Source organism: Protopterus annectens, chromosome 5.part0, assembly GCF_019279795.1.
Source record: "Protopterus annectens isolate FY-2018-M chromosome 5.part0, PAN1.0, whole genome shotgun sequence".
In the NCBI taxonomy this organism is placed as follows: Eukaryota; Metazoa; Chordata; order Ceratodontiformes; family Protopteridae; genus Protopterus; species Protopterus annectens.
In genome coordinates this window covers 1,761,533,046-1,761,545,769 of record NC_056735.1, presented here as the reverse complement: position 1 = coordinate 1,761,545,769, position 12,724 = coordinate 1,761,533,046, and positions in this window count along the sequence as shown.

The following is a 12,724-nucleotide window of genomic DNA, read 5'->3' as shown; positions in this document are numbered from 1 at the left end:
ATAAACTAAAATTTGACATTCACATATCCATGACCATAAAAAAAGTCCACAAAAAACTAGGAGCGCTATACAGAAATAAGCAACTTCTCACCAAAGCAGCAAAGATTTCAATAGCAAATTCCCACCTTATCTCCACCCTACTTTATGCCTCTCCAATATATACCAACCTAAGGCAATGCGATCTAAACAAGCTAGAGACCTGCTACAACAAAATCGCCAAATTCGCCACAGAGGCATACTACCATAGTCACCACTGTCTCTCACTTGCTGAACTGGGCTGGCTTGAACTCCCTCACCTCCTTCAATGGTATCAACTCTCACTCGCCCACAAACTAGTAAACCATCCACTAAATGTCCCATCCCTCCAGAATCTACTCCAACCCTATCGCACCACCAGACCACTAAGATCCAGCAACAAAAATCACTTGCAGATCAGTAAAGCCAATAACTCTGCTGGTGAAGCACTATTCTCTTGCACCATAGCCAAATTATGGAACTCCCTCCCACCTACAACTACCTCCATACCATCATGTGCCCACTTCAAAACTTTACTAAAAGCGCACCTAAAAACATGCTGGATATGCCCTTGCAACTCCCACTCTAATATCACCCACCCCATCCAACCACTACCTTTCTTTCCACTCCACTAACTACCTTGATTATAGCAAGCTCAGATGCTCATAAGCCAGTACTTATTATACAGCAGGAACTTCTTCTTGTAACATTTGTTAATGTCTGTAATGTACTTCATAGATAAAGATTCTAGTTGTCTACTGATGTACTATGTTCATCTGTAAATATGTTGTAAGTAATTGCTATGTAAATTGTTAATTGCTATGTAATCCAATGTAACTACTGTCTGTTTATTTTAACTGTGGAGCTTTTCTCCCCGGGCCTCCACTGAAAATGGACCTACGTCCAGTCGGACACTCCCAGTCAACAAATATAAATAAATACATAAATAATAAATACAGACAGCATCTGCAGCACAACAGTATAAACTATAGAAACACCTTACAGTCTGGTTTATCCCACAAACTCTGCACCATTGGTGTACACATGTGGGGGAATTTTAAATGGAAAAATGTTAGGGGCTGTCATTGCTTTGATCCAACAGTATGTGTTAGAGGCTGAGGGCGGAGAGGAGGATAATGCTGACAACCACCACAGAAAGAGGAGGAGAAGAGTGTTCAGACCCAGGGTAACTTACCAGGGGCTACATGATCTGGAGATAGTACAACACTACAGGGTGGACAGAGACATACTGCAACAAATCACCAAGCTGTTCCAGCCTCAACTCAGACCTAGAGCCAACAGAGGGGAATCCATCCCGGTGGATACCAAGGTATGTGTGGGCTTAAGAATTCTAGCTACAGGTACTTTCCAAAGACCTACTGGGGACATCATGGGGGTCTCACAGGCATCTGCATCCAGGGTACTCCACCAGTTCCTGGATGCCATGCTACCACATCCCGGTGAGCACATTTACTTCCCCAACACCTGTGAGGAGAGGACCAGCAATATGCGTCTCTTCCACCAGGTAGGAGAATACCCAGATGTACTGGGTGCAATAGACTGCACGTACATCCACATCAAAGCACCAGCCAGTAAACAGGGTAGGGTCTACATAAATCTCAAGGGATTCCCCTCCATCAACTGACAGGTCATGTGCAATGCCCCGGGCATTATCATGAATGTGTGCACTGGCAGTCCTGGAAGCTGCCATGACTCCCACATATGGCATTCATCACAGCTGTACCAGGCATTTGCCAGTGGGGGCATCCAGTATGGCCATCTGGTGGGGGATGCTGGCTATGCACTGGAGCCATGGATGATGACACCCATCAGAAATGCACACACACACACACACACACACACACACACACACACACACACACAAACACCATAATGAAGCACACGCACACACTAGGATCATTATAGAGTGTGTGTTTGGGACGCTCAAGTCACAGTTCCACTGCCCTGACACATCTGGTGGAACCTTGCAGTACTCTTCAGCCACATATGCACACATGTTCATAGTATGTGCCTTGCTATACAATATGATCCTGTGGAAACAGCTGCAGCAGGAACAGTACAGGGAAGGGCCACGCAGCCCACCACCATTGCTGAGGTCCCCACAGGCACAGAGGGACTCAGAGGAGGAGGCCCCTGAGCCTGCTCCTGTAGGCAGATGGAGGCATGCCCAGTATGCTCAAGCCTTTGCAAAGATGCAACACATAGCACACACTGATACTGTCGGGATCCCAGGGACTGACACCTCTCTCTAACTTGCACACACAGTAAAATGGATGACACAAACATCACATTACCTGTAACTCACCATGTATAAGCAGTGTACTCTGTGCATCCAACATAGGCAACCCTCAAGGACTGTCCTCAGAACTGCCACAGGCACAAGGTAAGTCAGTCTTTTTAATAATAAATGAATGGATTAGTATGTTTTACTAGCATATATATGGTAATGCTGCATGCAAGGGAATGGGGTGGCTTACTGGGATAGCAGCAGACAACTGACAGTTATGTGGGACACCAGGAAATGCCTGCCCAAAACTTGCTTTCACACACTATGCAGTAGTACCCAAGGTGGCAAATCCCACTGCACTATATGTGAGGGGACAACTAACGGGGGGGTCATAGGTCACAGGCATGGATGCCAGTGTGGGGGTCCCTTACCCACCCCTCACACTCACACAGCAAGTCAGCTGTAGAAAACCAGAGAGAAATGTCTGGTAAAGGCACACAAATGGCGGTAATGTTAAATTACCCCCTACAGACTCACACAGTGATAGCACAGCAGGACTCACAGTTGCAGTAAAAGTTCAACTAGAAAAGAAAAAGCAGCAAATGCACTGTGTGCAAAATTCCGTCTCTGTGTCTTGGGAATTCACCTCTATTCAACGCTCATAACAGTCCACAACAACTTCAATGAAACCAAGTAGAAGTGAACAAAAGTTTATTGTAATGCCAACAAACAAAGAATGGTTAAGCACTTTCACTTGAATAAAACAAGCTTCCTCAGAACACCATAGCTTGCATCACAGTTGTTTAAATAACTTTTTGGGCTCCAAAATTCAGTTTGAAATTTTAAAGCTATACACACATCCTTGACCAATGTTCTCTATTCATAAAATATTAAATAATATTCATGTTATTTCTAAAAGCAATGTTACATATAATATGTGTTGATGAAGTGAACAAGTTAAAAAACTGAAAAAATGTTAACAAAAACATTTACATTTAGATCATATCAAAACATGTTTAAAAACATATAACAATGTGCCTAATAGATAGTTCATTTTAAGACCAATAGTGGTTTGACAGATACAGTGTCATTTAAACCTGGTATAGTGGAAGCATCCGTATATATTTGCCACCAAAATTCATAATAATAAATTATTAAAGTCACCCCCTCTGTTATTGGTGTGCACAATATCCACTATACCAAAATTAAAATAATGTTTATCACCATATTGTTTAATATGTTTATACAAAGCATTTTTTTCATCCTTCCTTCTGATGCTATAAAGGTGAGAGTATATACGTTTATTTAAACTCCTTTGAGTCTCACCTATATAGAATCCTGAACATGTTCTACAGATGGCAATATACACCACCATTTTAGTTGTACAGTTGCCCCCACAGAATTTAATTCTAGTGTGTTTGTAATTATCCAATTTCACACTGTCTCCCTGAAATATAGTGTGACATTGTTTACATGCCCCACATTTTGCAGTTTTCATGTATTCTGTCTTCTTAATAAAGATACTCTTCTCTAAAATAGATTTTATGTTGGCCCCTACCTTATAAACAAACCTTGGGCATTCACCTAATGTGAGTGTTATATCTTGATCAGCAGATATTATATGCCAGTTGTTCATTAAAATCTTCTTAACTTTATCTGAATATATGCCAAATTCCAAAATGCAAGATTTACCAAAAATGCAAGTTTCAGACTTCATATCATGCAATGTATCCACAGTCGAAACAATAGCTGTCCTATATTTTTCACCCAACAAAGGCTTGTACTGGTTACCCCATTTCCTCACAACATAATTACTAACATTTTCCATAACTCTAACGTCATAGCCTCTGTCCTTAAATAAGGGCGTAATAAATTTCACCTCATCCAACATGTCCTCATACCGTGAGGTCATCCTAACTGCTCTAATAAGCTGACCCTTATATATATTCGTGAATTGTTTCTTCGGATGGTAGCTAGAATATTCCAAATAACTATTCCAAAAAGTGTTCTTTCTATAAATTTTGGATTTAAACTCATCCCCTGTTTTTGATACAAATGTGTCTAAATAAGCCACACCTTCGTGACTGCTAGAGGAGGTAAATTTAAAAAAATTACTGCTACTATTGATGTATTGTAAAAATAATGCTAGCTGTTGTTCTCCACCATCCCAAATCAAATATATGTCATCAAGGTATCTGACGTAATATTTTATGTATGTCATAAAGTGACTATCTAAAATAGTCCTCTCTTCCCATTCAAGCATGACCAAGTTGGCGTATATGGGAGCACAAGCTGCTCCCATAGCTACGCCTTTGGTCTGCTTATAATATTCTCCCTCAAATATAATGTAATTATGTTTGAGAACCAGGGACAACATATCCGTAAGAAGACAGATGGTGTCCCATTGGATATCTGTATGTTTTCTTATACTCGTAGCAAAAGCTGATAGACCATCTTCTTTTGGTATACAAGAAAATAAATCTATGACATCAATAGTCACAAATATCAGATCTGAACTGGATAGGTAAACAGGATACTGTTTCAGAAAATCCCATGAGTCCTTAGATATATGTGGAATAGTGGCGTATATATATATGTTTCAAATAGGTATCAATAACCTTACCTATATTAAACATCTTAGACCTACTCCCTGATATAATGGGTCTAAAGGGCGGTTCATCTATATTCTTGTGAATTTTAGGAATACCCACTATAGAAGCTAATACAGGATGTTAAACCTTAATATAAGTGTAGATGTCATTATTGATCCTGTTATCTAGTAAGTATTCTTCAATACATGTGTCTATTTTTCTATACCCTATGTTGATCTCATTCAAGGACAACATATAATAATTTCCAGAATTGTGTAGTATTTCATGTATCTTACAAGTGTATAAAAAACTATCATAGATGACTGCGCCCCCCCCCCCCAATCTGGTTTCATGATTCTGATGTTACTAGCACATCTTAATTCCTGTAGTACCCTGCTCTCTTCTTTTGTTAAATTGGAACTGATCTGATGTCCATCGATTTGTCTATCCAACTTGTAAATCTGTTTAGTCACTACTTTATCAAAGATAGAAATGGTGGGGTGCATGGGGGGGTATATATGTACTTTTCTTTTTGACTACTGGAATGAACGTCTCAGCATGAGAAATGTCACCCACTGTTTTTTTATCTTTAAATAAAATAGCCAGGTTAAGCTTTCTCACATATCTTTTTATTTCACAAATACAGTCCACTAGATTGAATCTCTTAGTGGGAATAAATTTAATCCCCTTAGATAGTAAATCAAAGTGTCCAGTATTTAAAATATAGTTAGTATATTTGTATATATTAAAGTTCCTATAGCTGTAAGTAACACCATCCTGTAGGATGCCTACATTATTATTACTAGACTCACCTATTGTCTCAGTAACAACTGAACCAGAATTTAACGTGGGGTCCTTGGATATGGATTGTTGTGAGAATCTCTTCTGTAACCCCTCGTCCACTTTCTCTCCCTCCCTTTGTGTTCTCCGTATAAAAAATCAGAGTTAGCATTTCCATCAGAACTAGATTGTTTGTATTTACAATTCCTGTCTTTTGATCCCCCCTCACATACTTAGGGTACTTACTATGATCTTTTTCCCATAAATATGCTTTACCTCTTTTGTATTGGTCCAAGTCCCTATATAGTTTTTTCATCTTACGTTCATATATTTTTGAAATATTAGATTCAGCATATTAGAATTGTTTGACGTACAAATTCTCCCACTGAGAAAAAAGTAAGTCATTTTTCATCAAAGTATTTAATTCTTCCACCTCCTTAATTAAATAAACCAGCTTCTCGTCATTAAATTTCATCAACACAGACATATACTTAAAACCACATTGGTCAAATAAACTATTAAAATCTGACTTAACATTTTCAGTAATATTCACACCCATAGGTAATTTAAAAAATCTAAGTCCCATCGGGACTACCTTTAACTCTATACATCTGGAAAGATAGGCATTGCCCAGTTTAATACTGTTAATTAGAACCAACTTTTTACCCAAATCATATATGAAATCCTTTAAGGTACCTTTAGACTTCTCCTTTGAAGTGTGTCTTTTGTCACTGATCTCTGCAGTCAGATCAGTATCAAAATAACAGTTCTTTTCAATAAATGTTTTAAACAGGTCTGAATTTACATGTTTCAAATGTTTACTTTTGCTGTGCCTACTAACATCAATATTGTCCATCATACCATTGTTAACAGTGTCAATATTAGTGTCCATACCCTTTGCTGTAGTACCATCTGTATCCAAACCCTTTGCTGTAGCACCATAAGTGAAATGTGACTTCATTCTTTTAGGCTTAGTGCCTATACGATAAGCTTCTTCATTAACATCACCAAATGAGAAATCAAATGTGAAGTCAGGAGTACCAATTTTACTACTACTCCTTTGAGAGCCTGCTAAAGAAACAGGCGGTATATCCAAAGAAATAATGTTTGTACTCCCAGTGTTTGCCATAACAGTACTTTTACAGGAACCCTGTCCATTAGCAATGGTTGTTGAATATGTCGACAAATTAGACAGTCTTAAAACATCTTCTTCACAGTTAGTATTCCCTCGACCAGTATCAGTAATACAGTTTTTGTTGTCACGGCTATGTTCTACCTCTGAACTGTGGCAATTATTTTTCCTTTTGTAAATATCTAAGAAGGAGCTGCTTAGTTGATTAAGTAGGGTAGTAAGCTTGCTTACCTCTCCCCTCAGTTCAGTCAATTCAGCTTTCACCGACTGATAATCCTGGTGTGCAGTTAATTCAGCTTTCACCGACTGAAAATGCATTTTGGAATTTGGCATATATTCAGGTAAAGTTAAGAAGATTTTAATGAACAACTGGCATATAATGTCTGCTGATCAAGATATAGCACCCACATTAGGTGAATGCCCAAGGTTTGTTTATAAGGTAGGGGCCAACATAAAATCTATTTTAGAGAAGGGTATCTTTATTAAGAAGACAGAATACATGAAAACTGCAAAATGTGGGGCATGTAAACAATGTCACACTATATTTCAGGGAGACAGTGTGAAATTGGATAATTACAAACACACTAGAATTAAATTCTGTGGGGGCAACTGTACAACTAAAATTGTGGTGTATATTGCCATCTGTAGAACATGTTCAGGATTCTATATAGGTAAGACTCAAAGGAGTTTAAATAAATATATATACTCTCACCTTTATAGCATCAGAAGGAAGGATGAAAAAAATGCTTTGTATAAACATATTAAACAATATGGTGACAAACATTATTTTAATTTTGGTATAGTGGATATTGTGCACACCAATAACAGAGGGGGTGACTTTAATAATTTATTATTATATAAAGAATTTTGGTGGCAAATATATACGGATGCTTCCACTATACCAGGTTTAAATGACACTGTATCTGTCAAACCACTATTGGTCTTAAAATTAACTATCTATTAGGTACATTGTTATAAGTGTTTAAACATGTTTTGATATGATCTAAATGTAAATGTTTTTGTTAACATTTTTTCAGTTTTTTAACTTGTTTACTTCATCAACACATATTATATGTAACATTGCTTTTAGAAATAACATGAATATTATTTAATATTTTATGAATAGAGAATCAATGGTCAAGGATGTGTGTATAGCTTTAAAATTTCAAACTGAATTTTGGCGCCAAAAAAGTTATTTAAACAACTGTGATGCAAGCTATGGTGTTCTGAGGAAGCTTGTTTTATTCAAGTGAAAGCGCTTAACCATTCTTTGTTTGTTGGCATTACAATAAACTTTTGTTCACTTCTACTTGGTTTCATTGAAGGTGTTGTGGACTGTTATGAGTGTTGAATAGAGGTGAATTCCCAAGACACAGAGACGGAATTTTGCACACAGTGCATTTGCTGCTTTTTCTTTTCTAGTTGAACGTTTATGGTTGCTGCACTGTTTGCTTCAGTTGAGTTCACAGTTGCAGTAAGGCTATGAAGGGTAAGAAGTCTGAAACTCAAATGTATGCCATTACAATCTGACCTGTGCTCTTTACTGATATGCCTTTAGTCCCCAAGACAGGGCACAATGGTATGGTAAATGGAATCAAAATGTAAAGCAAATATCATCACAGTCTGTGCAATATTGTACAGTTGACAGGTGTGCCCCCCATATACCCACAGAAATGGTGTAACATGTATGTTTGCACAGAAATAGCAGCATAGCACACATTGGCAGGGCTGTACCAATACACATAAAAAACATGTTACCTGTCCACAATATGCAGATGTCAATGAGCTATGTGTATGTGTGGTTAATACTGTCAGGATCTGGTCAGCAGTTTTACCTGACAGTCATCTTGTAGTGCTGTAGGTACAGTGTTGTCTTTGACAGGGCCATGTGCAGTGCCAATTGTTATGCATGTCAGTGATACCCACTGCTCTGCCACTGACATACCTGGACGTCACAGTGCTATGTGGATTATACTACATATATAATGAATATCTTGAAGGATGTGTAGCTGAGGTGCTAAGCCTTTTGTGAATATAAGTGTTGTTTGGTACTGTTGCCAGTGGTTATTCTCAATACTTTTTTCTTATGTTTGCTTTTATATATAATGGACATGCCTGCACAGTAGAATGCAGTCTGTACCCACACTCATAACTTCCAACCTCTGACAGCAAGATGTCTGGACAAGGGCAGAAATACAAGTGGAACAAAGGCACAATGATAGGCATGTGTTGTAAATATCATCCTTACATACTGAGAAAGTTGGTAGGGTGAGGGGTTTGCAGTAGCAGGAATTGTCTGAAGGTTATGTAGTCTGAAAGAGTAATGTCTGTCATTATTTTGTAACATCGCTGTTCAATTATATGTAATTAACTTGCCGTAAAAACACAAGTTTACATAGACAGGATAAAACCTCTAGAGAAATACCTGGACAACCTGCCAGAAAATGTGCAGTTGAGAGGTATGGCCAGACAAGGATATGACATCTCAAGTTAGAAATATACCACACAAGTATATCACCAAGTTGCTGGACTGTTTACACAGTGCATCATCACTCAACTGACTGCAGCCACACCTCACAAATGGCCTTGTTGGGCAAGAATGTACATAGCTGTCCTCATAATATTGGTCTATGCATCACACAACTAGTATTTCTCTGTAAAACACTGTGATGATCTGAGGATGTCTGTCACTAGGTAATTATGCAAGACACTGCAGTGTCAGTCTACAGACATGTCAGAAAATGTCTGCTAAACAAACCCAGTACCCTGAGGAAAGTCCTGTGTAGTCCTGAGAGGTATGGCTGTAGCACACAAAACCCTGGACTGGAGTACACCTATTTCTGGAAAGGAGTCCTACTCTAACTATAGAAGGTCACACTGAGCATGCTGCTACAATTAGATAATCACAGGACATGTTGGAATCCACATCGGACTACATGACTGTACTGTGTATATATGTCTGTGTATACAGACAGCTATGTACACCTTAACTGTCCCCACACACACACACATCAGACAGGATTGCCCTCAGCTACCTGTAGGTGACCCATATGTGATATATCTACATCTGTTGTGTGAGATACACAGACATATATATGGGCAACAGATAACATATGTCAAGCATAGGCACACATAGATGTAGGGAAGTGAGAGACAGACAGTGATAGAGACAGAGACACAGGGGGACACAGACAGAATGAGTAACACCGATGGATACCCTGAATGGCATACAGTGATGTCCTGCTGTGGACAGTGGCATACCAGTTGTAAACAGTTGCACGTGCCAGCATAAAAGGTGAGCCCCATTGTGTAATAGTACTGAGGTTGGGTTTATAATATCCCATCACCTGCCTGTGTAAGTATTAGGAGACTGCTCACAATCACTGTACACTTCACATTACCCTACTTCACAAGTTCTGTTTCTGTCATTCACCTTAGAAGTACCATTGGACACCTATCACCCTATAAGCTCTGTAGTGGGTGCAATAACTATGTAACACTATAGTACAAATAACTAGATAGATAGGGGTTCTAGTCTCAATACTGGCAACTGTGTGTGTGACAGTTGTGTGTGCAAGAGTGAGGGAGTGTATGTTTGTTTGTCTGTAGGTGAAACAGGTTTAAGCCATTCCCACCTACACTTCCCAGTGCCCCACTTTATCAGTCCTGCTGATGTCATTCCCCTTATCAGCACCTTTGGCCAGTTGTCAACTCAGTAAGCTCTGTAGCACATGTGATAACTGCGTAACACTATAGTGCAAATCAATAGATAGGCAGGGATTATAATCTTAGATCCAGCAAATGTGTGTGTGGGTGTCTAAGTGTGTGTGTAAGCGTGTATGTTTGCAAGAAGTATGTTGATAAGTTTCCCACCCAGTGCCCTACTGTATCAGTCCTGCTGATGTCATTCCCATTATCAGCACCTTTGGCCAGATGTCAGCCCGGTAAGCTCCTTAGTGCATGCAATAACTGCGTAACACTATAGTGCAAATTACTAGATAGGCAGGGGTTCTAATCTCAGATACAGCAAATGGGTGTGGGGGTAAGATTGTATGTTTGAAAGAAGAAGTATCTTGATAAGTTTCCCACCTAGTGCCATACTTTATCAGTCCTGCTGATGTCATTGCCCTTATCAGCACCTTTGGCCAGTTGTCAGCCCAGTAAGCTTTGTAGCGTGTGCGATAAACTGTGTAACACTATAGTACAAATCACTAGATAGGCAGAGGTTCTAATCTCAGATCTGGCAAATGTGTGTGTGTGAATGTATAAGTTTGTGTGTATGTTTTTAAGAAGAAGTATCTTGATACGTTTCCCACCCAGTCCGCTACTTTATTAGTCCTGCTGATGTCATTCCCCTTATCAGCACCTTTGGCTAGTTGTCAGCTCAGTAAGCTCCGTAGCTCATGTGATAACTGCGTAACACTGTAGTAGAAATCACTAGATAGGCAGAGGTTCTAATCTCAATACTGACAATTAATTGTGTGTCTGTGTGTGTGAGAATCTTATCGTGTGTGGGTTGTACCACTTTGAGTGGTGTACCACCCTATACACTTCCCATCACCCTACTTTACCAGGCCTGCTGATGTCATTCACCTTAGAAGTACCTTGGGACAAGGTGATTTCTTATAAATTCTGTGGCGCATCTGATAACTGTGTAACACTATAGTAGAAATAACTAGATAGATAGGGGTTCTAATCTCAATACTGACAAATGTGTGTGCATTTTTTGTATGTGTTTGGATGAGAATCATATCCTGTGTGGGTTACACCATTTTGATGTGTGTACCATCCACATCTGTTTACCACCTCCCGATGGCATTACTTTATATAGCATGTTAATGGCATCTGCCTCACATGCTGCATGTTAAACCATTGTACAGGTCATTCAAGTCATCTGTACAGATGTCTATGGAATACCTGGATGTTTTCAACCCATATGTGGTCTTTGTCCCCTAACAATGGCCATGTATGTGATATTGTTGCCAAATAGGTCACAGTTAATGTACTGACACACATGCCAGCATCTGATATCATACCTGACTGAAACATCATCATGATACGATGTCTGTCACCCTATCACTTGTACAGGCTTATAGGAGCAATAAATGACTCCAGTTGCTATTTCTGGTGGGTTATCTCACCATCCATGAAGGCATTCACAACATTATGTGCTGTAAGATTTAGTGGGCGTTGTCCCACGCATATAATCTAAGTGGGGCATGTCATGTGTATGTAGCACTATAGTACATTAAAGTGGATATGTAGGTTTACAAATCTGTCCAATGACAGCTGTGTTTGTGTTACTGTATCCACATCCCCTGTGTCAGTCTTTACTATGTGTATGCAAAACATATACCATTTTGTCTCCCTGTTCCACCCTGTGAACTCAGGAATGCATACCACAAACCTGCCATACACAGTGCCATGCATGCCCTCACCAACTACATCAGGGTTGAGTGTGTGGGAAAGAAATGGCAGGAGCAACAGGTGCTGACACATGAATCTGTTGTGGTCAGTCTAATGGCTAAGCTGGTGAGGGACCTACTGACAGAACTCCAGTAACCTGTTCCATATGTATGAACCTGTGGTACTACACAACACTGAGGTGACATGTCTGAAGACTACCTGTCTGTGATAAGGGGTATATACACCAGGTCTCACTGTCTGACAGTGTCCATCACACACTGTTGCATGCATACACACCTGGTAAACATGCATATAGCTGTACCTTGGCTATGAAACAGTCGGTATATTTCCACTCTGCCATACTCCATGTTGGTAATGTCTGCAGGGCCACAGTCTGCAGACACACAGACACCTGGAACACAAACAAAATACAGCATGTCATACTACATTCAGTCAGTGGTGCTAACAGCAATAATGCATCATGGCTAATAAGGTACATACACCTTTATGCGTATCCATAACAAATGCAAGCAGAGAGCACTGTACTATATT